Source organism: Panthera uncia (genome assembly GCF_023721935.1).
Source record: "Panthera uncia isolate 11264 chromosome A3 unlocalized genomic scaffold, Puncia_PCG_1.0 HiC_scaffold_11, whole genome shotgun sequence".
Lineage (NCBI taxonomy): Eukaryota > Metazoa > Chordata > Mammalia > Carnivora > Felidae > Panthera > Panthera uncia.
The window spans coordinates 20,543,798-20,568,525 of record NW_026057578.1 but is presented as its reverse complement, the minus strand read 5'-3'; the positions used below and the strand labels follow the sequence as shown (position 1 = coordinate 20,568,525).

Genomic DNA, 24,728 nt, shown 5'->3' with positions numbered 1-24,728 from the left:
GTGAGTGCACCGGAACTTTTGGCATCAGATACGGTGAAAGGTGTGAATGAACAATACAACATGGGGATTTGGGCCCATCCTCAGGGCTTCATGTCAGGAACATAGGCTCCAAGTTCAATACCTGCCTTAGATGGATTCCCGCCCTCTGAGCTCACAGCTGGAGCCGGGGGGGGGGGGGGGGGGGGGGGGGGGGGGAATGAGGGGGGGGGCTTTCAAAAGACTTGAGGGGCCCCAGGGCCTGGAACAAGCCCAGCCCTGAGTTTTTCACCTTCCCCAAGGAAGGTTACTGAGTTGCCTTAGCAAACAGGAAATCCCTAAACTCGGGTTCTACCGGCCACCGCAAAAGGACATTGCTAGTGTGATGGCCAAGAGGAATTCTTCCTTCAAACTGGATTGCTGGGGCGTGAAAAACTGCGCATCACCCCAAAACTCCCCAAACTTAAACCTTGTCTGCACCATCACTGACTGGCCCTGGGCTGCCTGGGGCTCTAAGCTGAGGCGGAGAAAGCTCAGGAAACAAGGCCCTTTGTGGACAAGAGAATGCTATTGTTCTAAAGCCAGTGTTCAGGGAGTGTGGATTCCAGAGAATGTTTTGGTATGGGTTTTTTCCCTTTGTTAACTTTCTCTTCTCTTCCTGGGGGGTGGGGTGGGGAGTAGGGCCCTCTCAACAGCGACGCAAAAATAGTTAGATCCTGTAAAAAAAAAAAAAAAAAAAAAAAAAAAAAGAAAAAAAAAAGATGGTGTTCAGAGTGCTGAGGCCTTCAGCCCCGGAAAGAGGCTCGAATTCGATGATCGAAACCACCTCGGTGTGTTTTGCTTTTCGTTTTTTCATTTTTACCACTAGATCTCCGGAGGGCAGCCCCTTTCTGGATGCTGCACACCTCAGACAGTGACAGACGTCAGCGAAGGTGCGACCACTTCCTTCCTCCTTCCTTAGCCTCCTTTCTTTACAGAAAGAGGAAATGATGACAGTCCATGTCGCAGGCCACAACCCCCAAGCTCCCACCGATCTCTCCTCACCCCCCACCCCCGCCCCGTCTGGGGAACCTGCCCCCACAAACCTGTCCCCAGGGCAAGGCCTAGTTGGGCTTCTTGAGGTCCCGGAAAGGCTTCAGACTCAGGCTGCGCAGGCCTTCGAGGTAGGAGACCTGGGTTTCTGGCACTGGTACTGATTCTGTATGACCTCGGGCAGGTTACTGCTCCCCTCTGGGCTTCATGATGCCCTTCCACGAAATGGGAGCAGGAATGCAGTCCTGGGCTTCCCCCTTTCCGCGTTTGGTGATGGTGAGGAGAGGGCGTGAAAGGGGGGAAGACTGTAAGGACGACTGTTCCGAAGCCTGGCAACGTCCATGGCCCTCGATTTCCGCTGCTCAGTGGAGGGGCCCGCACCCCCAGGGTGCCGGGACCCTTCTGCGAGCTCCCAGGACGGCGGGAGGAGCAGGGTGAGCGTGCCCACCCACTTCCCGGGAGCTCAGGCCCCGCCTAGGGGGAGGAGCCGAGGGGCGGCGCGGAGGCTGGCGGCCGGGCTCAGCCAGCTTCTGTCGCCGCACCGGCAGCTGCGGCTCGGGGACCGACTGACAGAGCCAGGGCCGGAGCCGCTCGGGGCCGGGCTAGGGAGAGCGGGTGAGTTCCCCGGCGACGCCGCCCCTCCCTGGCTGGAGCCGGCGGGGATGAGGATCGCGGCGGGGAGGTGGTCCCAGCCGCGGAAGGTCTGGTTGGGGGTGTGTGGGGCGCGTGGGCCAAGGGCCGGCGGCTGGAGGTAATTGGGGGAGGGGGCGCTGGAACGGCGGGTGCGGGGAGCGCAGGCCGGGGAGTCGGGCTGGGGTGGGGGCGTTCTCCGGGTCTGGCGCGCCTACGACGAGGCTGGGGTAGGGGGCGCATCGGCAGGCTGTTGGCCGGGGCCACCGGGGCCCGCTCTTGGGGCAGCCTGTGGGATTTCGGCTGCTTCTGCCGGGGGTCGCGGTGCCGCGAAGCGGGAGCCACAACCAGCATCAAACGGCCGGGGCGCCCAGCCTCGGGGCCCGCCGTGGGGGCGCCGCCCCCTCGCGTGGCGGCGCCAGATCCCCGCAGGGAGCGCTTCTGCCCGGGCGGGAAAGGTCCCCAGGGCGGGCGCCCCCGCGTGCGGACCCGCCCCGCCGCTGGCTCCAGCTGACAGCGCCCGCCGGCCCCGGGAGACCCCGCGCGCTTCTTCCCCGCGGGAGGTGCTCCCGGCCTCTCCAAAGGGCCGCCGTGCGCGGGCTGCCGGGTCCCCGCGCCAGGAGCGCGCCTCTCCTCCCGAGTCCCGCGCCCCGACTCCGGCCCGAGGAGCGCCCCCGAGAGCCTGGGATGGGCAGAACCCGTGCAACCCGCCCCAAAGAGGTCGCGCGGAGGGGTCTGCCCAAGGTCACCCGGAGCGCCCAGGCTGAGCTGCCCAGACCGCCCGAGTGGAACGCAGGGAGGGGGAGGCGCCCGCTGCCAGCCTCCTTTCCCTGATGCAGACTCCCTCCCTCCCTCCTCCTCCCCCAGTCTGGAGCCGGCTCCTCGGGAGCCGCTGCTGATGCAGCTCCCAGCCCCGAGCAGATGATTGAGCCGAGGCGAGCTTTGAATCCGGTGTTCCCGGGAGGGCCGCGCTCAAAGCCTGGGACCCGGGACTCCCGGGCACTCGGGAGCGGGGAGAGAGGTGGCTGCATAAGCGCTTCTCAGAACCGAAAGCCGAGCTGCTTGCGCGCCCATGTGATTGGATTCCACATAATGGGCCCCTGTTCTCGCTGTCAGAAGCGCTCACCAGCTCCCCGCGGCCGCGGGCACCAGGTGCCGCCTCTGAATCGCCCTCTGTGGAGGACCCAGGGCCCCGAGGTACCAGGCTCCCTTTCCCGCAGGGCTGTCTCTGGAAGGGGCCTGTCATTAGCCGCCTGAGCCCACGGGGTACTTTCCTGAGTGCCCTGCCATTTCCTGCGGCTGGTGAACCAGCGAGGGGAAAAACCCTCCATCTGGGAGGCTTCCCCCTAGGTTGGTAATAAAGCTTCTTAGCTCAGCCAGTGACTGGCGCTGGGCTGGAAGGCAAGGCACTTGGCCTCCAGGAGCCTCAGTTGCCTCTAAGACAATGGGGCTAATACTCAGGCCGTGGGCAGGGGTGGCCAGGGGACCCACGTGAAGTGCTTGGTGCAGTGGAGCGGGACGGGAGGAATGCTCTTAGGTAAATACTGGCACCCTTCCTAGTGGTTTTGAGTGGGGTGTGTCTCCTTTAGGCAGGAGCAGCCCGTGGAGTCCTGGAGGGTGGTTCTGCGGGGGCCGGGGGAGTTTCCACATCTTCCCCCAGCTTGGTCACAAAGCTCCAGCCTGCAGGCGGCTTGTGGGCCCTGGTGAGCGAGTCCTTTCAGCTCGCCGCCTGCTCACAGAGCCATCCCACACAGATTTCCCCGGCCCCTTCTCTCCCCCTCTTGCCAGCAAGATGCTGGAGACAAGATGTCACCCAGGCCACTCTGGACGTTTGACTTTGAACCCTCTGGTCAACTGGAGTGTACCCAACAGTGTCGCCCACCCTGAAACCTTCCTGACCCGTTTCCTGGTCCCAGCCTCTGCAGTGGCTCCTTCAGGAAGACCAGTTGACCCTCCCTGTCCCTCTGTCAACCTCCTCCCACTGGGACATTCACCTGCACATTCTCTGGTTAGCGTGCGGAGGCTCCTTGCCTCCTGGAAGGACACGCGGGCAAGGCCAACAACGTATGCTCAGACTTCATTCCGGTCACTGGTGCTGGAGAGAAGGTTAAATCCTAATCTAGCTGCTGAAGTCTGTTTGGGAGCCTGAGGGACAGGGGGAAGGGGATGCTGACTCAGGAAGGTGGGATTTTCCCCAAGGCCAGAACCTTTCGGCAGAGCCCATTTGGACTGTTGGAAACTAGGGCCTCAGTTTCTTTTCAAAACCAGCCCCATCCCCAGAGGGACCTTTCTCTGGCCGACAGAGGTTGCAGCTAGCCTGGTTTTGCAGATGGCGGAAGGCACCTTCCTGGATTCCTGTGCCGTACTTGGACCCTCAAGAACCCCACCCAACCTTGCTGCCTTCCCCCAACTAGCTGCCCCAGCCTGTACCCTGCCTGCACCTCGGACTTGAACCATTTGGCGTATAGTGGGTCCCGCAGGGCATTCTGCCAGCAGAGATCAGGACAAACCTTCTTTAGCCCGAGCACATCTTAGAGGCTGGGCTCAGGGAGGGCTTGGACCAGCCTGCCTCCTGCAGAAAGCTACAAAGTTTGCAGACCACGAGCACCAGGCAGGTTTAGTTCAAATGATAGCTCGATACTTAAAAGCTGTGTGATGACAGGTAAATTACTGCTCTCTCTGAGTCCTGGTTTTCTCATCTGTAACATGGGAGCCAATAACACTGCCTACTTCGTGGGGTTGTGAGGATTCTGTGAGATAATAATGCACAGAAAGTGTTTAGTGCAGCACCTGGTGTGGGCAGGAATGCAGGAAATGGTTATCGTCACCATCACCACCATTTCCTCCTCTGCCTTGGGCTGTCAAAGGTCCCACCGCCTCCAGTCTGGGGGAGTCAGACCACTTCTGCCTCTAGCTCTCAGGACAGGGAAAGCCTCTTGGCTGGGGAGGCCTGACTCCTGGGAACTGGAGTCCAGCCTGGGCCTGTCCCCAGGAAGTCTGTGAGTTAGCCTCTCACATCTGGCTGCCATTTTCCAGGATTTGTGGGTTCATTCGATAGGTGTTTACTCCATTGTAGACCTTGTGCTTAGCGAGGGATTTCAAGATGAATCAAGCAGCAATCAGGGCTCCCCTCTGCGGGGGAGAGGCAGGCCTGGAAACAGATAGCGAGGACACCGTGGGATAACAGCTTCACTGGTGAGAAGGGGAGGGGAGAGCCGAGGGGCGGGTGGACAGGTGGCCGGGGCTAACCAACCCAGGTTTCCCTCCTGAAGCTGCCACCTTGCTGCTGGCTGGTGATGGGCAGATGCCTGGGTAAGAAACTCAGCGCAGGGCCTTTTAGATATTAATCAGAGCTTTGCACATGTTAGTTGCTATTATTACTAGTCTGTGATGACCGATGACAGGTGGGCAAGCTGCTGTGGGAGCGCGTCGCGGGCCTTCAGAGACAGTTTTCCAGGTGGCGGGTACTAGAGGGGCGGGCAGGCTGAGCAGAGGGAGCGGCTTGCGCAACAGCACAGGGGCTTGAAAGCGCTTGGTGTCTCTGAGAGCAGTGGGCAGAGGCCGAGGCTGGAGTGCCATCACCATAGGGCGTGACGGACGCTGGGGCGGCAGGCGAGGCCAGGGAGGTGGGCAGAGGCCATCCTTCCGAGGGGTCCCAAATGATTAAACACTCGCTGACCCGAAGCAGGCACCCTGCGGCCTGTGGAGGGCTGTCCGGTTGCACACCCAAGAAAGTCTAGGATTAACTTCTGCACGGGAGGGAGGGCTGGCCCCGGGCTCATCTGCCAGTATGTTAGCTGTCCCTTCCTCTTCCTTCTACTAGGAAAGCACGGAGATCCCCTCCTTCTTCCCGAGATGCTTTTCCTACTTCTTCATCTGTTTCTCTCTTCCTGGGACTCAGTAGCTCATTTGAAGGAAGGGGATGTACGTGGAGGAAGTGCCGTGATCTGGCTCCTTATTGATTATAACATTGTACCAGGTGCCGGTACACTTCCTGGAGGCTGGTCACTGTCCAAGGTCTTTGCTTGCATTGCCATGGAATGCTCATACCGACTGACTTGAAGTGGATGCATTTATCCCTGTTGTACAGAAGGGGACACTGAGGCACCAAGGGTGAGGCGATTCGCTAAGGGGCCTGGGGCTCCTATGTGGCGGGAACTCATGTCGGGGGTCTCCAAAGCTTCCACGTGCTGTCCCGTACCACTTCACTCATGCTCCTTGTAAATCGCTAAATGTTTCACTCATGCAGAACGTCTGGTTTCTTCCACTGTGCACCCTTGGATGCTGGGCAGTAGGCACCTTGAAGATGGGTCACGGTGGGGAGTTCTCTGGCTGCCTGGACACTGCTGCATTCTCTCCCTGCCCTGATTTTTGGGGAGGCCCCGTGGGCAGGCATTTGGCAAAGGGGAGGAGGTGTTCTTGGATGTCTCGGAATTCAGGGCCGCATCCCTTGGCCCGTAGGGTCCCACAAATGTGCCTTGAGGCAGGCAGTTTGTAACCTCATTGATGTGGCAGGTGGTGGTTGAGTTCTACCGGGACCCGCTAGGAAGGAATGAGTCTTTTAGGACTGCTGGTCAGTGCATCGCGCGCGCGCGTCACGTGACCTTGCCTGTTTTCAGAAGGCAAAGGCTCAAATTTCCTTTTCCATAGGAGGCGGAGTTTAGGGCTGGGGTTCAAATCCAGGCTCTGCCTTCCACTGGCTTTGGGGCCTTGGGCAATTTCTTCGCTTCCTTGAGCCTCAATTTCTCCACCTGGAAATACAGATCATATATACTATATACATAATATGTATAATTCGGAGTTGTAATAAAGACTTGTAATCATACAGAGAAAACCTGGCTTCCACATCGTAGGTGACATCGATATAATATCCACAACATTGACCTCTGTGGTACTTATCGTAGTTGTGATCATATGGTTATTTGTGGTCATTACTTTTTGAGTCTGTCTTACTCGCTAGACCAGTGGTTCTCAGCTGGTAACAGTTCGGCCCCCAGGAGTCCTTTGGGAATGTCTGGAGACATTTTTGGCTGTCACAACTGGGGAGGTGCGGGGTGGGGGTGGGGGGCTGCTACTGGCGTCTGGCGGGTACAGGCCAGGGATGCTGCTGAATTTCTTGCATCACACAGGACAGCCTTTCATAGCAAAGAGTTACCCAAATGTCAATAGTGCCGAGGCTGAGGAAAGTTGCACTGGGCTATGAGCCTCATAAGGTCAGTGACTGTGTCTAATTCATTCAGCTCCGTGTCCCCGGTTGCCCAGCATGGAGCCCCAGTACATGGGAGACAATCAATATGCATTAAAAGGATGAATGAGGACTTGGAAGGCCTTGTGTCCCCTGGAGTCCCAGAGGTTTGGCTTGTAGGACATTTTGAATGGGCAGGAGAGATTTAGATGAAACTGAATGATAAATGGCCAGTTGGTGATGCAGGCCAAGGAAATTCAGACCAAGCTATTTTCCTTCGCCAGCAGGTGCTGGGGGGCCCAACTGATCTGAACCATTGCTGCAGTCACCAGTGCATTTTGGTCACGTGCCCGTAGGACTCACCTTTATCTGGACGAGCCGGCCGGGGCAGGCGAACTAGGTGCCGACAAGGAACGCCCTGTCAGCGGGGCCCTTGGGATTTGCCAAGCTGGGCCACAGCTGCTGTTGCCTTCCTGTTTTTTCCCTTTCTGGTGGAATGAAGGAAACCCACTGAATGGCTATTTTTCCACTGACATTTACAGCAATGTGATAGGCTTTGGATTAATGAGGTCAAGCTCCAGTGTGAAATCTGCCTGATAACTTGAAGCTGGGCCAACAGGAAGACACGGCTTGTTTTCTTTGGGCTATTTGATGTCTTTGGATGGCTTTGGCCAGGGAAGCAGGGGTCACAACTCCGTACAAAAGAAGGGAATGTTTTTACGCCCCAGAATTCCAGAGGCTGGTGTTGTTGTCTCTTTTTCAATTCATTGGGAAGGCTTATTTTAAATTTTTTAAAATGTTTTTATTTATTTTTGAGACAGAGAGAGACAGAGCATGAGCAGGGGAGGGGCAGAGAGAGAGGGAGACACAGAATCCGAAGCAGGCTCCAGGCTCTGAGCTGTCAGCACAGAGCCTGATGCCGGGCCCGAACTCACGGACCATGAGATCATGACCCAAGCTGAAGTCAGACGCTTAACCGACTGAACCACCCAGGTGCCCCGGGAAGGCTTATTTTAATGCCGACTTAGAAATAAGTAACTCATTTAAGCAGAGGTTCACTGTCTGCCCTAGGCTGGCTGCCGAGCATGGATCTGGGCTATGCAAAGCTGTTTTTCTGGGGCTGTCTGGGAGTCCAAAGGAAAAGATCGGCCCCAGAGGGTGCTTGGACAGGTTAGAGGTGCGCACGAGTTAGAACTTATTCTGATGGGGGACGCCTTCTTGGACAATGTGCCTCAAACTTGCTCATGAGTCATCTGGGGGTTCCTGTAAAATGCACAACCTAATTTAGTAGGTCTGGGTCCTGAGTGTCTGCATTTCTAACAGGTTCCCAAGGGGGAGTCATTCTGCTGGTTTGTGAGCTGTACTTTGAGTGGCAAGGGTCTGGGGAAGCCCACGTCTCCAGGGGAAGGGTCTCTGGTGTCACTCACGCAAACACAACAGCACTCAGCTCGTCACTCCTGTTGGCCCAGCCATCTGCTCTGCCGGCTGGCTTGCAGGGGCACATGTTTCTTGCTCCCCCTCTCCGTGTGTCCAGACCTGGGACCAAACATGAAAACGAGGCCGCTTGCTCCCAAGGGCAGGAACAGGTGGGGACGTCTGGTGCTTCCAGAGATGTGTGTCCAGGGACATGCCGTTCCCACGTCACTGATCACCTGGGGCTTGTTGAACATACAGATCCTCAGGCCCTGCTTAGCCCAACCCGCCTGTATCAGAACTGGCCAGGCCCTGGGAATCTGTGTTTGTAAAAAGTGGGCCAGGAGATTCTGATCCACAGCCAGGCTGGCAGAGGGGAAGCCGGGAGGAAATAATGGCTATGTGTGGAAGTGAATCGCTCAGCAGGCGTGATATGTGAGGTTGTGGACTTGTGCACTGCCCGATGGCACAGGGAGGGGGCAGAAACCTCATCTGCCCCACTTGCTAAGCTCTGCACCCTGCAGGGTTGCATCTGCCTGGAAGGAAGGACACCTTTTTCTTAATCGTAATAATAATCGTCAACATCTGGTACGTATCACGAGGCAAGCACTGTTTTTTTTTTTTTTTTTTAATTTTTGGGACAGAGAGAGACAGAGCATGAACGGGGGAGGGGCAGAGAGAGAGGGAGACACAGAATCGGAAACAGGCTCCAGGCTCCGAGCCATCAGCCCAGAGCCTGACGCGGGGCTCGAACTCACAGACCGCGAGATCGTGACCTGGCTGAAGTCGGACGCTTAACCGACTGCGCCACCCAGGCGCCCCAAGCACTGTTTATTTAACCCCTTTAGTCTCATCCTCGCAAACTGTAGAGGGGGCATTACGGCGACCTTGATTTTACTGCTGAGGAAAGCGAGGCACAGAGAGGTCCAATGACTTACGTCAGGTCACATGGCCATTAAGTGCGGGAGTCAGGATTTGAATACAGGACGTCTGGCTTCAGTGTGCTGGCACTTAAATCATTATGCTCTCTGGCTTTTCTCTGGGCAAAAACGCCGTTGCGCTTTGGGGCTGTCCCAACTCCGAGGAAGTTCCTTTTTCTATTTCTTTCCCAGATAGGGGAAAGGCTAGCAGTGGCCTTGGCCATCCCTGGAGTCAGACCTGGGTTTGATCCCCGCCTCTAGCACTTACTGTAATCTTGAGCAAATTACTTGCTTAACTCCGCTGAGCCTCAATTCCCTGCATGTAAAATAGGAAAAATAATAGAATAGGCTGGCATGATTAACCATTTTGCTCCATGCAGAGGATGTACTCAATAGTATCTGCAATTTTGATTACATCAGCATCCGTCACGTCTGCCCTGGGAGCATCCCTTCAGAACAGAGGGGATAGGTGTGCAGAGTCCTGGGTCATTGACGTCCCTGGGGCCTGAGCTCACCCAGATTACTTATTTACGTCTATTACTTACTTAGGCATCCCTAGCCTTTACTTCTTGGCACTGGTCAGAGGCCCCATGTACATTCCAGCTTGGTGAGTTCTCAGAATTTCTTGGCTCCCAGACTGATTCAGAGTCTCAATCAGAACTGGCTTTATTTTCTGTCATCCAAGAGCAACTAAAGGCATGCATTCCCATATTTATTTCCTTCAGGGCTCTTGGCCCTTCTCGGTGTCTGTCCCTGTCTCCAGGTTCCTTTCTGGAACTCTGTAGACATCATTGGCGCCCCATGAACTGGACAGAGAGCCAATGTTGCTTTATAGACATTGCCTATTGCCTTACAAAGAAATAGGGAAGATTTTCTCCAAAGTTTCATTAGTTATCTTCTTTTTTTTTTTTAATGTTTTTATTTTTTTTTATTTTTTTTTTTTCAACGTTTTTTTTTTATTTTTGGGACAGAGAGAGACAGAGCATGAACGGGGGAGGGGCAGAGAGAGAGGGAGACACAGAATCGGAAACAGGCTCCAGGCTCCGAGCCATCAGCCCAGAACCCGACGCGGGGCTCGAACTCACGGACCGCGAGATCGTGACCTGGCTGAAGTCGGACGCTTAACCGACTGCGCCACCCAGGCGCCCCTGTTTTTATTTATTTTTAAGACAGAGAGAGACAGAGCATGAGCAGGGGAGGGGCAGAGAGAGAGGGAGACACAGAATCTGAAGCAGGCTCCAGGCTCTGAGCTGTCGGCACAGAGCCCAACGCGGGGCTCGAACTCACGGACTGCGAGATCATGACCTGAGCCGAAGTCGGACGCTTAACCGACTGAGCCACCCAGGCGCCCCAGTTATCTTCTTTTTTTTTTTTTTAATTTTTTTTTAACGTTTTTATTTTATTTTTGAGACAGAGAGAGACAGAGCATGAACGGGAGAGGGGCAGAGAGAGAGGGAGACACAGAATCGGAAAGCAGGCTCCAGGCTCCGAGCCATCAGCCCAGAGCCCGACGCGGGGCTCGAACTCACGGACCATGAGATCGTGACCTGAGCTGAAGTCGGAGGCTTAACCGACTGAGCCACCCAGGCGCCCCCCCCAGTTATCTTCTTTTACATATAAAGCCAAGCTTTTGTTTTCTTATTGCGGCATTTTATCCTGTTTAGTTATAAAAAGAATACAAAATCATTGTTAACATCCGAATAGTACAGAAATGTGGAAAACAGAAAGTGAAATGTCCCCAACCATCATCTCCAGCCACTCATTTCTTTTCCCCAGAAGAAATCCCTGGATGTTTTTGAAACTTTCCATAAATGTCTTATATACATACATACAAACCCCCATTCATTTATGTGTCTGTCCTTTTTTCTTAACACACCTCTGCAGCATGCTTCTGAAACTCCCCCTTTCAGCTCATTTATCTTAGCACATGTCAACATACCTCTGTCTCTAGGGCTATGTGGTTCTCCAGGAATAAGCATTTATCGTAATGGATTTTCTAGTTCCTTGTGACAGTGAAGGTTGTTTCCAGTTTTTCTCCTACTAGAGCTGTGAAGTCACAGCATCCTTGCCGGTGCAGCATATCTCTTTGTACCCTGGCGCGATGTGATCCCTGTGGAAATTTCCCCGCAGTTTGAACTATGATGGGCATCATCAAACTCTCCTCCCAAGAGGCCAGACCACTTTCTATCCCCTCAGCAATGTGTGCAGATGCCTCTTCCCCACCCTCTTCCCGCAACTATGGTTTTGCCAGTCCAATAGGAATAAACTGGAAAGAATGTTTCAGGGGCCACGTTAATTCTGGTTTTATAACCTTTTAGATTCTGCCTACATAAGCGTTGTTAAATATTCAAGAACTACATTTTACCTGGCCTTAAGCTTGGGATTAGAGATCTAAAACTAAACGAAGCCAGTTTCTGCCCTCAGGTTGATCCCTGTCTTCTGGAGGAAGCAGACACGTGGAAAGATAAAAACCAAGCAGTGTGGTCCAAGCGTGCCAGAGGAATGCGTAAACGAAGCTAACTTTTGCTCGATAAACTCTATCTGCATGAACATCACAGATGAACTTGTAAAATACAGAATACACCCTGTCCTGAGGGCAAAAGGGGTACTTGAAATCCTCAGAAGAAAACGACTTGATTGGAAGCAGAAAAATCCTGCAGCTTACCCCTAGTGGGGGCAGCAGAAGAGGCAGGCAGCTAGGAACGTGGGGAGATAGGAAATTTTCAGAGAGTCGTTTTGGTGGTTTCCAGGTTTGCTCATGGAAACCCATCAGTCCGAAGGAGGTGGTGCAGAATCCCCACTGAGTCTGTAGCACTCATTACCGATCACTCACGCCCGGGCAAACGTGCACATTAGTCCAGAAAGAGTGAGAGCAAAGGAGCAGAAAGCTGGATCCGAATACCCACGACCCTGGCCCTCGCAGAGGCTGGCCGTGGGTGGCAGGAATGGGCGGTTTCCCCAGGGGTTAGGAGGAGACGAACTCCGGACGGTACCCACCGTGGGGCAGATGCACAGAAAGGGTATTCAGTGAATGGGAGGACATCAGAGATGCCTCTGTTTTGTAAGTGGGCCTCCTACTTGAAAAGAACAGAACCATTTAGAAAGGGGTATGATCACCTAGTCTGCCCATCTGTAGACTATGGGGAGCCAGGCCATAGCTGTACATTTGCTTGGGGCCACGGTCCCAATGTCTCTTCATTCACTTGGGATGATTTAAGTATGACACAAGGTGGGGAGCAGTTGAGAATATCTGAAACCACGCTGTGGGGATGAACATAAGCATCATTTTACAGCAAATCACCTAAGCGGGGGCACACAGAGCCCATGAAGCTAGGGGCAATCTTATCCCACCCTTCTGTGGCAGGGGCCCCGGGAGGGGTGTCCTGAGTCGACTCCTCAGTGTTCCCCCATTCCCCCCATCAGCCAGATCTATTTTGTCTGGTTTGATTCTCCAGTGCTGGTTCCAAACCAGGATAACTCCTTGTGACGCACGGATGGAATAATCTCTGAATTTTCAGTCTCTCGGTCTCCTGATTTCCTGTCCACTGTCGTCCCAATGGAACACCTACTGCCTGCTGGGGCGGCTGTGTGGTGGGACATAAAGGGGAATGATATGTATCCCTTGTCTTTGGAGGGCATCTCGTCCAAGGGAAGAGGCAGATCTGAAACTAACAATTACTACAGAGGGTTGAGCGCCACAGGGGAGATGTGGTCACGTGCCTTGGAACTGGAGGGGAGGAGAATGAAACCCATTTGGCACAGGGCAGATAAAGAACAATCCAGAGGGAAGAAAAGGAGCATTGAGACAATACTGTGTAAAGGAGACAAAGCGGGTGTTGAGCTTGGTGCCTGGAAAGCACTTCAGGGATGATGGATATGATCCCAGTGCTTGTAGCCGCTCTCAGAGAATGGGGAGTCTGCCAGGTGGAGGGACAGAAGGGTGATGCCACCCTGTGGAACAGAATGAAGGAAGGTGAGGAGGGGGGGTGTGGTGTAGTGAAAATTGTGCGGGCCGTGGAGCGGAGAAACCCGAGTCTGTGTTCAGATCCTAGTTCTGCCCCTTTCGAAGTGTGGCTTGGGCCATTCAAGAGTAGCCTCCATTTCCCAATTTGTCCGTTGGGGACAATCATGTCTGTCTTTCAAGGCTGGCTGTGTGGATTGCAGTAAATCCGTGTGTGGCAGAGTCTCGAGACAGCAGAGTCTCGGCCCCTGGGGGCTACCATTGCTGAGGTGTGAGGCCGGTCGGTCTGGTTCTGTGTAGCTGGAAAATTAAGCGTTAGCAGGTTGGGGCTGGGGAGGGAGGTTGGGCTGGCCAGAGATAAAGCTAAAATGCCCAGGCCAGACACCAGATGGGCTGTGAGACTGAGGCGTCCACCCATTACTCTGGAGGCCATGGGGAGCCATGAAATGCTTCCTTACGAGGGAAGCGCTATGGCATCAGACTTAGTTTCAGAATGACCACTCTGCCAGTGGTGTCTGTGGTGGGCCGGAGGTAAGGGAACCACTTTGGGAGATGCTGCCTTCCCCGATCCTGTCTCGGCAACCCACAGCTCACATTAGCCTGGTGAAAGTTCCGGTGAGTTCTACAGTCAGGCACTTCCTGGAGAGACAGTCTAGAGTAGCGGTTCAGAGCATGGGCTTTGGTGTCAAGGCCAATGTGGATGTGGATCCTAGCCCTGTTGCTTTCCTGGCTGTGTAAACTTGGCAATCTCTTAACCCCCCTGAGCTGTGCTCAACCCTTCTATAAAAGGAGGGCTCACAGTACCTTCCTCATTGGCTTGTTGTGATGATTACTTTTTTTTTAAGTAGGCTCCATGCCCAGCGTGGGGCTTGAACTCACTACCCGGATATCAAGACCTGAGCTGAGACCAAGAGCCGGAAGCTCAACCGACGGAACCACCTGGGCACCCCTTGTTGTGCTAACTGAACGAGACAGTGGGGACAAAGCAAGAAAGCTAGCTCTAGGAGTTCACTAAGTGCCCAATAAAAGCTGATCATCAGAATTTTTAAAATCACATCTTTGACCATGAAACCCCCGTTCCCCACGTGACACCTATTAACCATCTCTGGAGCTGCTGGTGTTACGACAGAAAACATCTTGCTTTAGACTTTTCTGGAGAAGCACCAGCACTGTTTGCTCCGAGAAGTAGTAAGGAGGGTTGCCAAGTTCTAACACAGTGGTTCTTGGATGTACATTAGCCCAACTGGGGAGCTTTTCGAAATGGCAATGCCTGGCTGCACCCGAGACCAATTAAACCAGAATCTCTCGAGGTGGGCCCCACACACATCAGTATTTTTTTTTTTTTTTAGTTTTAATGATTTATTAAGGTAAAACAAATATAGGAAAGTACACAACCCTGAAGTGAATGAATTGTTCACTGGCTGCAGATGCCCAGATCCTGCTCAAAAACCAGAATCTTACCAGTATTCCTGCAGCCCCTTTTAGGTCCCTTTCCAGAAGCTCCTCCACCCCAAAACCGCTATGCCGATCAATTGCCTGCTGCTGAATTTCACCTAAATGGAATCGTATAGCATGCACCGTTGTGTGTGTTTGGCTTATTTTGGTTAACGCCGTGAGAATCTTCCGTACTGACGGGTGTAATTGCGGAGGTTACACTAGGTGTAAGTCCTAGTGTGACTGAGCCATTCTTCTCTAGACTACTGAGGGTGGGCATTTTGGATAGTTTACATACCTTAGGACAATCACAAGCCGCGCTATTGACATTCTTCTACGTGCCTTTTGGGGAACGTATGTAGAAATTTCTGTTTGGGTATACTTCTAGGAATGAAACTGCTGGATTAAAACTGCCGAGCGGTTTTTAAAAGTGGTGGTACCAATTTATATTCCCAGTGTATAAGAAGTCTTGCCAAGAGCTGCTGTTTTCTGTCTTAAAAATTTTTTTGGCCGTGCTCGTGGATGTATAGTAGTCTTGCTCTGTGGTCTTAATGTAAGTTCCTAGCATCTCCAGGTGATTCCAACGTGGAGCCGAGTTTGAGAACTTCTTTCTTCACAGGTTTTGAAAAAGCAGGGAGCGCCTGGGAGCCTCAGTTGGTTACACGTCTGACTCTTGGTTTCAGCTCAGGTGATCATGATCTCACGGTTCGTGAGTTTGGGCCCCACATTGGGCTCCACAATGACAGTGCAGAGCCTGCTTGGGATTCTTTCCCTCCCTCTCTCTCTCTCTGCCCTTTGCCCGCTCACATGCTCTCTCTCTGTCTCTCTGTCTCTCAAAATAAACAGAGAAAAAGGAAAACACCTCTTAATACGACAGGATGAAGAAGGGCCTCCCCGTCGACTCCCTCTGATGTCTGTACGCAGAGTTTTTTACAGACCCACTGACTGTAATCAGCCACTGGACCATGCTTTTGCTGTGGAAGGAGACTGCGGAGGTCTGACAGCCTGCCCCTCATTCCTGTGTGTGCTTTTTGTCGGGCACATGGTGCCGTCAGGAATGATCTGGAAGCTGGAAAGAGGCCACAGTGGGACTTTACTCTCTTTTCCTACTTGAAGACCTGACAGAGAAGGAAAGGAGCTGAGAAGGGGCTGGTGGTCTCAACAGATGTTGTCAGATGACCGATCTGGTCTCTGGGACCAGGGTTTAAGATTCTGTGTTGTGTTTTTGCCCCTCAAAGCTTGCCCAATACCTGGCACTTGGAAGGTACTCAAAAAAGGGTCACTGAACTCAGTATGAGAGAGAACTTCGTGACTGTCCTTAGTGGAAAGCACGAGGCAGGATGCCGAGGAAGGCGTTGGTGGGGGTTTAGCTGATCTCATGAAGAGTTTGGGTCTTCTTCTTTGCTGTGTCGATAGTTTCTATTTGCTCATTTGTGTTCTTTTACACCCTCGAGCGAAGTTACAGGTAGCTGCTTTAAATCCTTATCTGTTGACTTCCAACATCTGGGGCATCTTGGGGTAGATCTCTGTTGATTGCCTTTCCTCTTGACTTTGGGCCACGTTTTCCTGTTTGTTTTTAATTTTTTTTTTCTAGTAATTTTGGATGACATTCTGAACCATTGTGAGCGAGACTTGAAGAGACCGTTGATTTTATTATGTTCCCCAGAACGGTAATGATTTCCTTCGTTTGTTTTATCAGGCAGTTAACTTGACCAAACTCAAACTCTGAACTCAGTTTCCCCTGTGTGGACAACAGCTGGAATCTTTTGTTCTGTTCCTTTGGTCTTAGCTGAGCTGCTTGGAACCTCCCCCCATACATGCGTCACTCAGAGAAACTTGGGTGGAATTTATACTCAGAATTCGGGGCTACTGTCCTGTGGCTATTTTCTGAGACCTGTCTCCTCACTTTCCAGGTGTAGTCACTTGAATTCTGCCCTCTAATTGCTCAGACAATAAGAGCAAAGGTCTCCATCCACGTTGTAGCCACCATGAACGTTAACTGGGTTCTGTCCTTGGGGAAAACCCTATAAAAACACGGAAGTCACCATTTCCTTCTTACGGGTGTTGATTCCCCTCTATTTTCTGTATGCTTGTAATTGAACAAACCGAGTGCCTTCTGATAGATGTGTGTGTGTGTGTGTGTGTGTGCGCACGCGCGTGTGTGGTTTATAATAATTATATGTGAGAGGCTACTCTGCCATTACCTAAAGCAGAACCTTTCTGATCAATAGTTTGGTTCATTCAGGGACTCTCAGAGCCCCCTTATTTTACTGCCTAGCACATAGTAGATGGCAATAAATTCTTATTGATTTATTGAGTAAATGCATGAGGTCTTAAGTTAAAAAACAAAAAATGAAAGTGAATCAGGGGAGAAAAACTGCCAGAAGAAAATCCTGAAACCAGCTCCCCCCGGGTGACACCAGGTATAAGATAGGGAGGGTTTTCGGTAATTTGCTGGGGGAAATGTTGAGTGCAGGGTTGTGATTAGGGCCCCAGACGTCTGAGGATAGACCGAAGTGGCTCACGAAGTGAACCTGTGTTTTCATCGCGAGGAGACAAATTCAGCTGTGACAGTAACATCACTTTCAGGGCATCGCGTCTGTGGCTTACTGAGAACTGACCGTGTTTGGTGGAAATACAGCTGGTCAGAGGGGAAGCGCAGAGGTCTGCCTGGAGTGCTGCACGCTCCAGAGGAGCCAAGGGGAGAGAATCAGAAGGGAGGCTGGCTGGCGATCAAAGAGCGGAGGAAGGAAAGTAATGAAAGGCAGTCCAATGCGGCTTGTTCCTCGCCGCGTGCTGACCTGGGAGGTCACAGACCCAGGACAGAGGGACTTCAAAGGCTACCTAATGCACAGAAGTGTCATTTAGCGAAACCCCGGGCATCTGGAAACTTCCTGGCTAACTCTACTGAATTTCATCTGGTGGAGAGGAGAGGAGAGGGGAGGAGAGGGGAGGAGAGGAGACAGGACAGTTGCTGGTGGGAATCTGGCTCAGGAGCTGTTGGGGGAAGTAAAAATGAGAAAGTGCTCACCAAGAAAGGGAAGGCTGGGCCCACAGGGGTTTAGGAAGGCAGGTTTTATGAAACTTAGGGTGAGTTTACAGTTGACCCTGAAACAGCACAGGTTTGAACTGCATGGGTCTACATATCCGTGGATTTTTTTTTGATACAGTACAGTCCCAGAAGTGTATTTTCTCTTATGAATTTCTTTCTTTTTTTTAACCTTTATTCATTTTTGAGAGAGAGAGAAAGAGAGAGAGAGAGAGAGAGCATGAGCAGGGGAGGGGCAGAGAGAGAGGGAGACACAGAATCTGAAGCAGGCTCCAGGCTCTGAGCTGTCAGCACAGAGCCCGACGTGGGGCTTGAACTCACAAATCGAGGGACCATGACCTGAGCCAAAGTCGGATGCCTAACCAACTGAGCCATTCAGGTGCCCCTCTTATGAGTTTCTTAATAACATTTTCTTCTCTCTAGCTTACTTTATTGCAAGGATACGGAATATAGTACATATAACATACAAAGATGCATTAATCCATTGTTTTTGTTATATTATGTTAGCAGTAAGGCTTCTGGTCAACAGTGGGCTATTATTTTTTCTTTTCAAGCAGGGAAGATATTAAAATTACCTAACCATCATGGCACAGGCATAGACCAGTCAGAAGAGAGGCTAGCCACCAACCACCAGAATATCAGCCCTCCTTCCAAGTTCCTTACCTCTGAGTCTCAGTCTTCCGGTCTTTGAAATGGGAACAATACCTCCACTGCAGGGTTGGTGCAATGGTTCCGAGGGCCATTACATGGAGAGAGCCTGATACGTGGGAAGTGCACCGTGGACAGACGCTGTCCTTGTCACTTTGTACTGTTTATCCCTGGGTTAATTTCTTCTACACATCTTATAGCTTCTCTGATGCGATGCCTTAGTTTCATTAAGTCATTACATTTTACTTTCTACTGACTTCACTAAGTATTTGTTTTAGTACAAATTCAGCTGTTCGTTTTCTTAGTCAAAGTGTCCTCCTGCCTCCCTGATCACTAACACTGTGGATTCTCTGAAATCTTGCATTTCATGAGGAAGGTCTTTTAAAGTTTATTTATTTATTTTTGAGAGAGAGGGGGAGAAGGGAGAGAGAGAGAGTGCGTGGGTGGGACAGAGAGAGAGGGAGACACAGAATCCCAAGCAGGCCTCATATTGTCAGTGCAGAGCTCGATGCAGGGCTCGAACTTTCGAACTGTGAGATCATGGCCTGAACTGAAATCAAGAGTCAGAAGCTTAACCAAGTGAGCCACCCAGGGGCCCCATGAGGAAGGACTTTTAAAGCAGTTCAGGTTCTTGTAGGGTTTTCCCTAGTTCCTCCTCTTCTTCCTCTCCTCCTCCTCCTCTTCTTCTTCTCCCTTTATGTACCTAGACTTTGGAATTAAGCAGACCTGGGTTCACATCCCAGCTCGACCACTTATTGGTTGCATGGTCAAGGTGGCCACTCTCTGCCTTGACCTTCCCTCCTCTTTCTTCCTTCCTCCATTGTGGGACTTTCTCTCTCTCTCTCTCTCTCTCTCTCTTTTTTTTTTTTTTTTTGCTGTCCTCACTTCCTTGGAATCTTCTCTAAACCTCAGTGAACAAACAATATGAAAAACTCCTTAAAATTTCCATCTCTGCTACTTCCAATTGGCCAAGAACACCCCCCCCCCCGGCCCAAAGGGGAGGAGAGAGCTTGTTAGTTTCTGAAGTGGAAAGAGGTCTTGTTAGGAAGCAGACCACAGTCCCCTTCTTCCTTTATGTTGGCAGTGGTGTTGGACCCGCGATGTTTGGAACGGACGAGAAAGTGATCCCGGGCTTGTAGTAGTGACTCTGCCCCTCCCCCTTCAAGAATGGACCCCATCCGGTCACCAGAATGTGTATCTCCTACTCTCCAGGGGCAGAGCTGAGAGAGGTGGCGGTCAGCTTGCAAGCTGCCCTCCTTTGCTTGAGCTGGCTCAGCATACACTTCCTAGAATCCGGATCCAGTCAATTTAAGGGGTTGGTTCTTCATTCTACCCCCTTGAAGTTATTAGAGAATAGGGTGAATTATTAGAGAGATTCCTACTAGAACCTATACTGCGATTTGAAGGGCCCTTCCACTCAATCTGATAACTCTCTAGATGTTTGTGTTTAAGGATTTTGAACAACGGGGCAAAGGCAAGTGTTGAAATCCAAGGTTAGGCAAGCATGCTCTGAGATGTGTGCTCAGTAAGCATGCAAGCCACTCCTCACTGCTTTATCCGTGGCAGACATTACTAATCGATCCCACCACTCATTCCTCCTGTTGTCACACATGGCCCCATAAACCCTGCCTTCACAGCGCTCCAAGTAGCCATCACTAACCTGAGAGTTGGTGCAACAGAGAAAAGCTTAGCCTGGGCTGTCAAAAAAGAAAGCTTTACCAGGCAGAAAGAGGCAGGCAGAGAAGACAGAGGCCACTCTAGGCTTAGCCAGTGTGAATGGCCATCCCCTGTTCAATAAATGTGTAACCCAGGAGGGCATTTTGTGGCCACAGGTGGCCTCCTTTGGAAAAGGATCCTTCCAGCTGCAAAGGGAGCTTTTTCTCTCCCTGCAAAGAGAGGGGGTGGACCACACTCCCTGAAGCCTGGAGAAGCAGTATGTGTAATTTGACTCCTGTTTCCCCGTGCTTAGCTCTTACATAAGCTTCTTTAGAAGCCTGGCTGTTTGGTGCAGCACTGTCACTGTGACTGACTAATGTTCGTAGACATCATGTCAGCTCTGTGTGTGCCCCATCCTTGGCACCTTCCCTCTGGCCCCTGCAGCCTCCCCCACACTTGACATTCTTATCCAAAAGTACGTGGGCCTCTCTGTGGGTTCAGGTTCGCGGGGAGAAACTCAGCATGAAAGACTGATGTGTGCATGGGTTTTCCTTCACCTGTTGGAGCTGTGGTTTCCTTTGAAGCTTTCTTGGAGCTGAGCCTGTGTGAGCTGCCTCACCATCACGGGCAGGATGAATCCAAAACATCGTCAATCAGTGTCTATTTGGAATAGTCCTTACAGACTATCTAGCCTGGTGGTTACCAAGTTCTGGGCTGCAAATGTGCATGATGGAGTACTTGCTCCTAACACAGATGATCTGCCTGCCGGGCCAGGATGGGGGCTCCCTGGGACCGTCCCACCCTACCAGCCCACATGGGTGGTGGGACCTTCTCTCTCAGCAGCCTCGTGAGTAGCCTTGGAGTCCCCGATGGTGGGGACCCCAGCATTGTGCCATGGCTGGGCTTAGTTCAGTTGTCAACGTGAGACGATTTTTCCCCATGCCAGGCTGATCCTGCTTCTTCATTTTGCTCGTCCATGATCCCAACCCTGTCCTCTAGAGACCTGGAAAATAGCTCATGGCTTTTGTTAAGGCCTGGTCTTTTCCTGCCAATATGGCCCAGCCAGTTCAGTTAGAGGTCCACTGGGCTATTATTATCCCCGGTGCTGGGTAAGACTCTTTTCCCAAGAAAGTTCAAGTTGTGCAAGTTACTTGATCCCTCCTTGTTCTTGCTGAACTTGTGGGCTTTTGAATCCTGCCATCCTCCCTCGCCCTGGTTCCCCTCAAAGTCTTGCCCAATCGGGTCATGGTAAACGGGCTTCAAGAGACAGTGACAAGTCAGGGCCGAGCCCACAGCCGTCACTCAGAGGTCCCAATGAAGGAGCCCAGCTGGGAGAGGCAGACTTGAGGAGCAGGCCGTTGGGGACCCGAGTCCCCAGATTTAAAACCAGAATGTCTGTCTAGGATGACTGTGCTTGAAGTCTAGAAGGTACCTCCCAGCAGGGATAGGAGAGTGAGTCCATCACATCCCATGAGGATGGGGTTGAGGGTGACCAGGCTCATTTCTAACTCAGATAGTTGGAGCACCGAGGGTGCCGGAAGTCTCTTTGCTCATGGGTAAGGCATTTTTATACTGGGGCAGGGGAGCGGGGTGGGGGTGGGATGGGGGGGTGGGGTGGCGATGCTGTTATTCAAAGATGCGTGTTGCGGAAGGGTGGGGGCGTGCATCCTTTAGGAGAGAAAGTGGGTCCCAAGTGAGATCCAAGGAGGAGGGCAAGCCAGTGCTGTTTGTTTTGTTTTCCCCTTTCCCTCGTGCTCGACAGCACAGGAAGCGCGAGGAGAAAGCACGCACGGTCTTCCTCTAGGATCCTGCCAATATTGTGTGGAGGAGAATAGCCGAAGAACAAGGGAAAAAAAAAAAAATCTTCACATTTTAACGGCGTGAACTTTGAGACACCGTCTGACTCATATTTTGAAGGCTCTTCAATTTGAATTCACCTGCCTCCGTGTTGTTTTTCTCAAGCGCTACTAGGCTCGGGTCCAAAGAGGGGTCAGCCAGGTTCTCCCCTGGGACTGAGGAGTCCCAAGGCCCGGGCCCCCTGCTCCCATCTTGGGGTGGGGGGCGGGGGGTGGGGCTGCTGATAGAACCTGATAGAACGTGGCTTTGGCCTTCCCCCTCTTCCTCGAGGCTGGCCTTCGGCGTGGGGCCCCAAGTTTAGGCCGCTGTATCGGGCAATGTGCCCCAGCAAGAGGCCACTCATCTTGCTTCAGACAACAGTGCCTTCTGGAAGTCCAGAAGCCCCTAAGTTAAAGGACCCTCGTTTCCCTCTTCCTACTCCCAAGTATTGGTTCCTTCCAAAGGCTGGTTTCCGGCTGCAACTGGGGTTCATGTTTCCACTTCAGGGGCAAGAGGAAAACAGAGCTCCTGACTGGGGGCAGTTTAGGTCACGTGCCTACCCCCAGCCAATCACACATGGCTGGGCTTTGGCCCTCGCTGACAGGTTCTGGCCAATCAGGGCCCAGCACAGAGTAACCCTGGGGAAACTACAAGGACCCCCAGCAAGCACACTGTGTCTTTCAAGGGACCCATGCCTTTCTTCCTTTTCTGGTTTCCCCAGAGACCCATCATTCCCCAAACGACACTCCTGTAACGGCCGTCTTCTTATTTTCAAGGAGGAAGGGGTTCTGTAGAGTGTCCTCCCCAGCCCCTCTTCCACCTTGCCTCCAAGCCCCAGCAAACTTCCTCACCCTTTTCCCTTCAAGGCTCAGCTTTCTGGAGTGCAGCCCCTGCTCCCGCAGGTGTATACCGACTCAGTTTCCCCCTTAGCAGACAGCAAGGGTTAGTAGAGGCGCCAAGAGAAATCAAGTTCAGATTTTGTCAGACAGAAACCGGAGGCAGAATCGAGGCTCACCCCAGATGCCTGTCCTGCCCCGCTGAGGTCAAGTGGCTTGGCCTCAGACTTCCGGCGGCCCACCATCAGCCTCTTTTGTTTCATCCACCCAGACCTCATACAGACACCTGTGGGAGAATTAAGTACCTGCCCTATTTCCCCCTGCTTCTGATTTCTCTCCTTATATCACACACACTTCCTGGGTGATCTCACCCCAACCTGGCCTCTGCAGACCGCTTCCACACCTGCCTCGCCAGCCTGGCCGTGCCGCTGACCACGCCACTGACTTTCGGCCACATGTGCCCAGCTCTCTGCAGGATGGCCCTTGTGGACGTTCCCACAAAACACTGGGCTTCATATATCTCCGTGGGGCTGGTGTTCCTACAAATGAGGGCCTCCTTGGGGATCCCCTTTAAGTGCTGATGATGCCGTTGGTCTCCCAGGTCCTGACGGTTTGGGCTGCGTCCCCATCACCATCCAGGGCTTCCTCTGAGAGTGCGGACAGGTGTGCCCAGGTCTCGGAGGGGGCCGGTCCACAGCCCAGAGGAGCCGGGACTTCTGTGGGCTGCCCCAGCACCCAGGCAAGTGCCCTGCCTTGGGGGCCGCCCAGCTGCTGTGTTAGCAGCACGATGGCAATTCTTTAATTAGACCAAGCAGGGTTTTCTCGGACGGGGGTGGGAGGAGGTGTGTGGGTCTATTGGGGGAAACTGGGTCACCTGAAAACCAGCAGTCAAGAGGGAGCTGTCCTGGAGCTCCAGCTCCAGGGAACCTAGAGGGGTGAGGCAGGAGGGGCTGGCAGGGAGAGCAAAGTCAGAGGAAAATGTGCTCTGGCCCCTTTTATTGGCCCTTGGGAGGCACCGTCCTCACCTTGCTGCAGGGGGCTGGGCAATTGCCCTTAATTCTGTCCTCCCGAGCACACTGCCCTAGCCAGGGAGGACACTGCAGTGAGTGCCTTCTGTCTGCCTGGGGCCTGATGCCATCTATCCAGTGGCTAAGGACTGTGCCTGTCTTTGGCCCTGCTGTACCCCTAGCCATCAGCACAGTCCTGGCATGTGATAGATACCGATACCCAGGAAATATTTGTCAGATGAAATCATGAGTGCACATGAGTGCTTCCCTTATAAAATTGTCATTGGCCATCAATAGCCCGCTGGATATCCCAAACGCCAATCACTTAAATTTTTGCCAGCATTGAGTGCCATCATTATTTCATATTTTTGGCAGCCACCTTGCTAGTTTTCCACGGAAGTGGATTCATTTCAAAAGGAAATCTTATTTATTTATTTTATCACCACCATAAATAAACAGTAACTGCGAAAACAAATCCACAGAAAACAAAACAATGTTTTCGCCTTCTATCCCCAACGCTGTGAGCCTGAGGCCCGCCTTCTCTTTGTTTACAAGGGAGATTGACAGGGTTATAATGATGTTTAAGGTCTATGAGCACCCCACGGACACTGTCTCCTGGAGAAAATCTGATGGATTAAAAAAGAGGCGAAGAAGAGAATTTGCTCTTTCTCTGAGTTCCCGTGATATTAAATCTTGTCCCATACTTTTGAAAATTTTCTTGGAGTGGATTCTCTTTCCACACTTAGGGAAACACTTGGCTAAGAAGATGGCTGGGAGTCCTTAGAAAAGGATTAAGTGCTTTAATTAACAGGATAAGTGATTGGTATGCTTCTTATCTTTAGTCTTGGCAGGCTTTGGTACCTCTCACTTAGTGGGTGATCAGTAAACACTCAATATTGCAGAAAGAAGTAAGTGTGTACAGAATGTGAGGGCCAAAAGCAATCTTGTGGAATACTCAGGCCGATCTGACCAAAGGGGAAACGGCGTTCTCCAGTGAGTGATGGAGAATCTGCCGCCTCCTGAGACCACAAGCCCCTCGCTGAATTGTTTGTTGGGCTGCTCTGAGGACAGGTGCACAGCACTGTGCCCCTGCGCCCTGTCCTGTTCTTCCCTGGGGAGATACATAGACTCTCTTTTCTTTCTGG

At 52.4% G+C, this 24,728-nt stretch overlaps 1 protein-coding gene across 1 annotated transcript in view; it reads left to right on the top strand.

Moving 5' to 3' along the window:
* Positions 1-1,281: 1,281 nt before the first annotated feature.
* The window catches only part of PPP1R16B (protein phosphatase 1 regulatory subunit 16B), a 100,670-nt gene continuing 77,223 nt past the window's right edge, over positions 1,282-24,728 (top strand). Inside the window, exon 1 of the mRNA XM_049650798.1 lies at positions 1,282-1,623. The gene's annotated coding sequence lies outside the window, so the exon portion shown is untranslated. The remainder of the gene's footprint in view (positions 1,624-24,728) is intronic.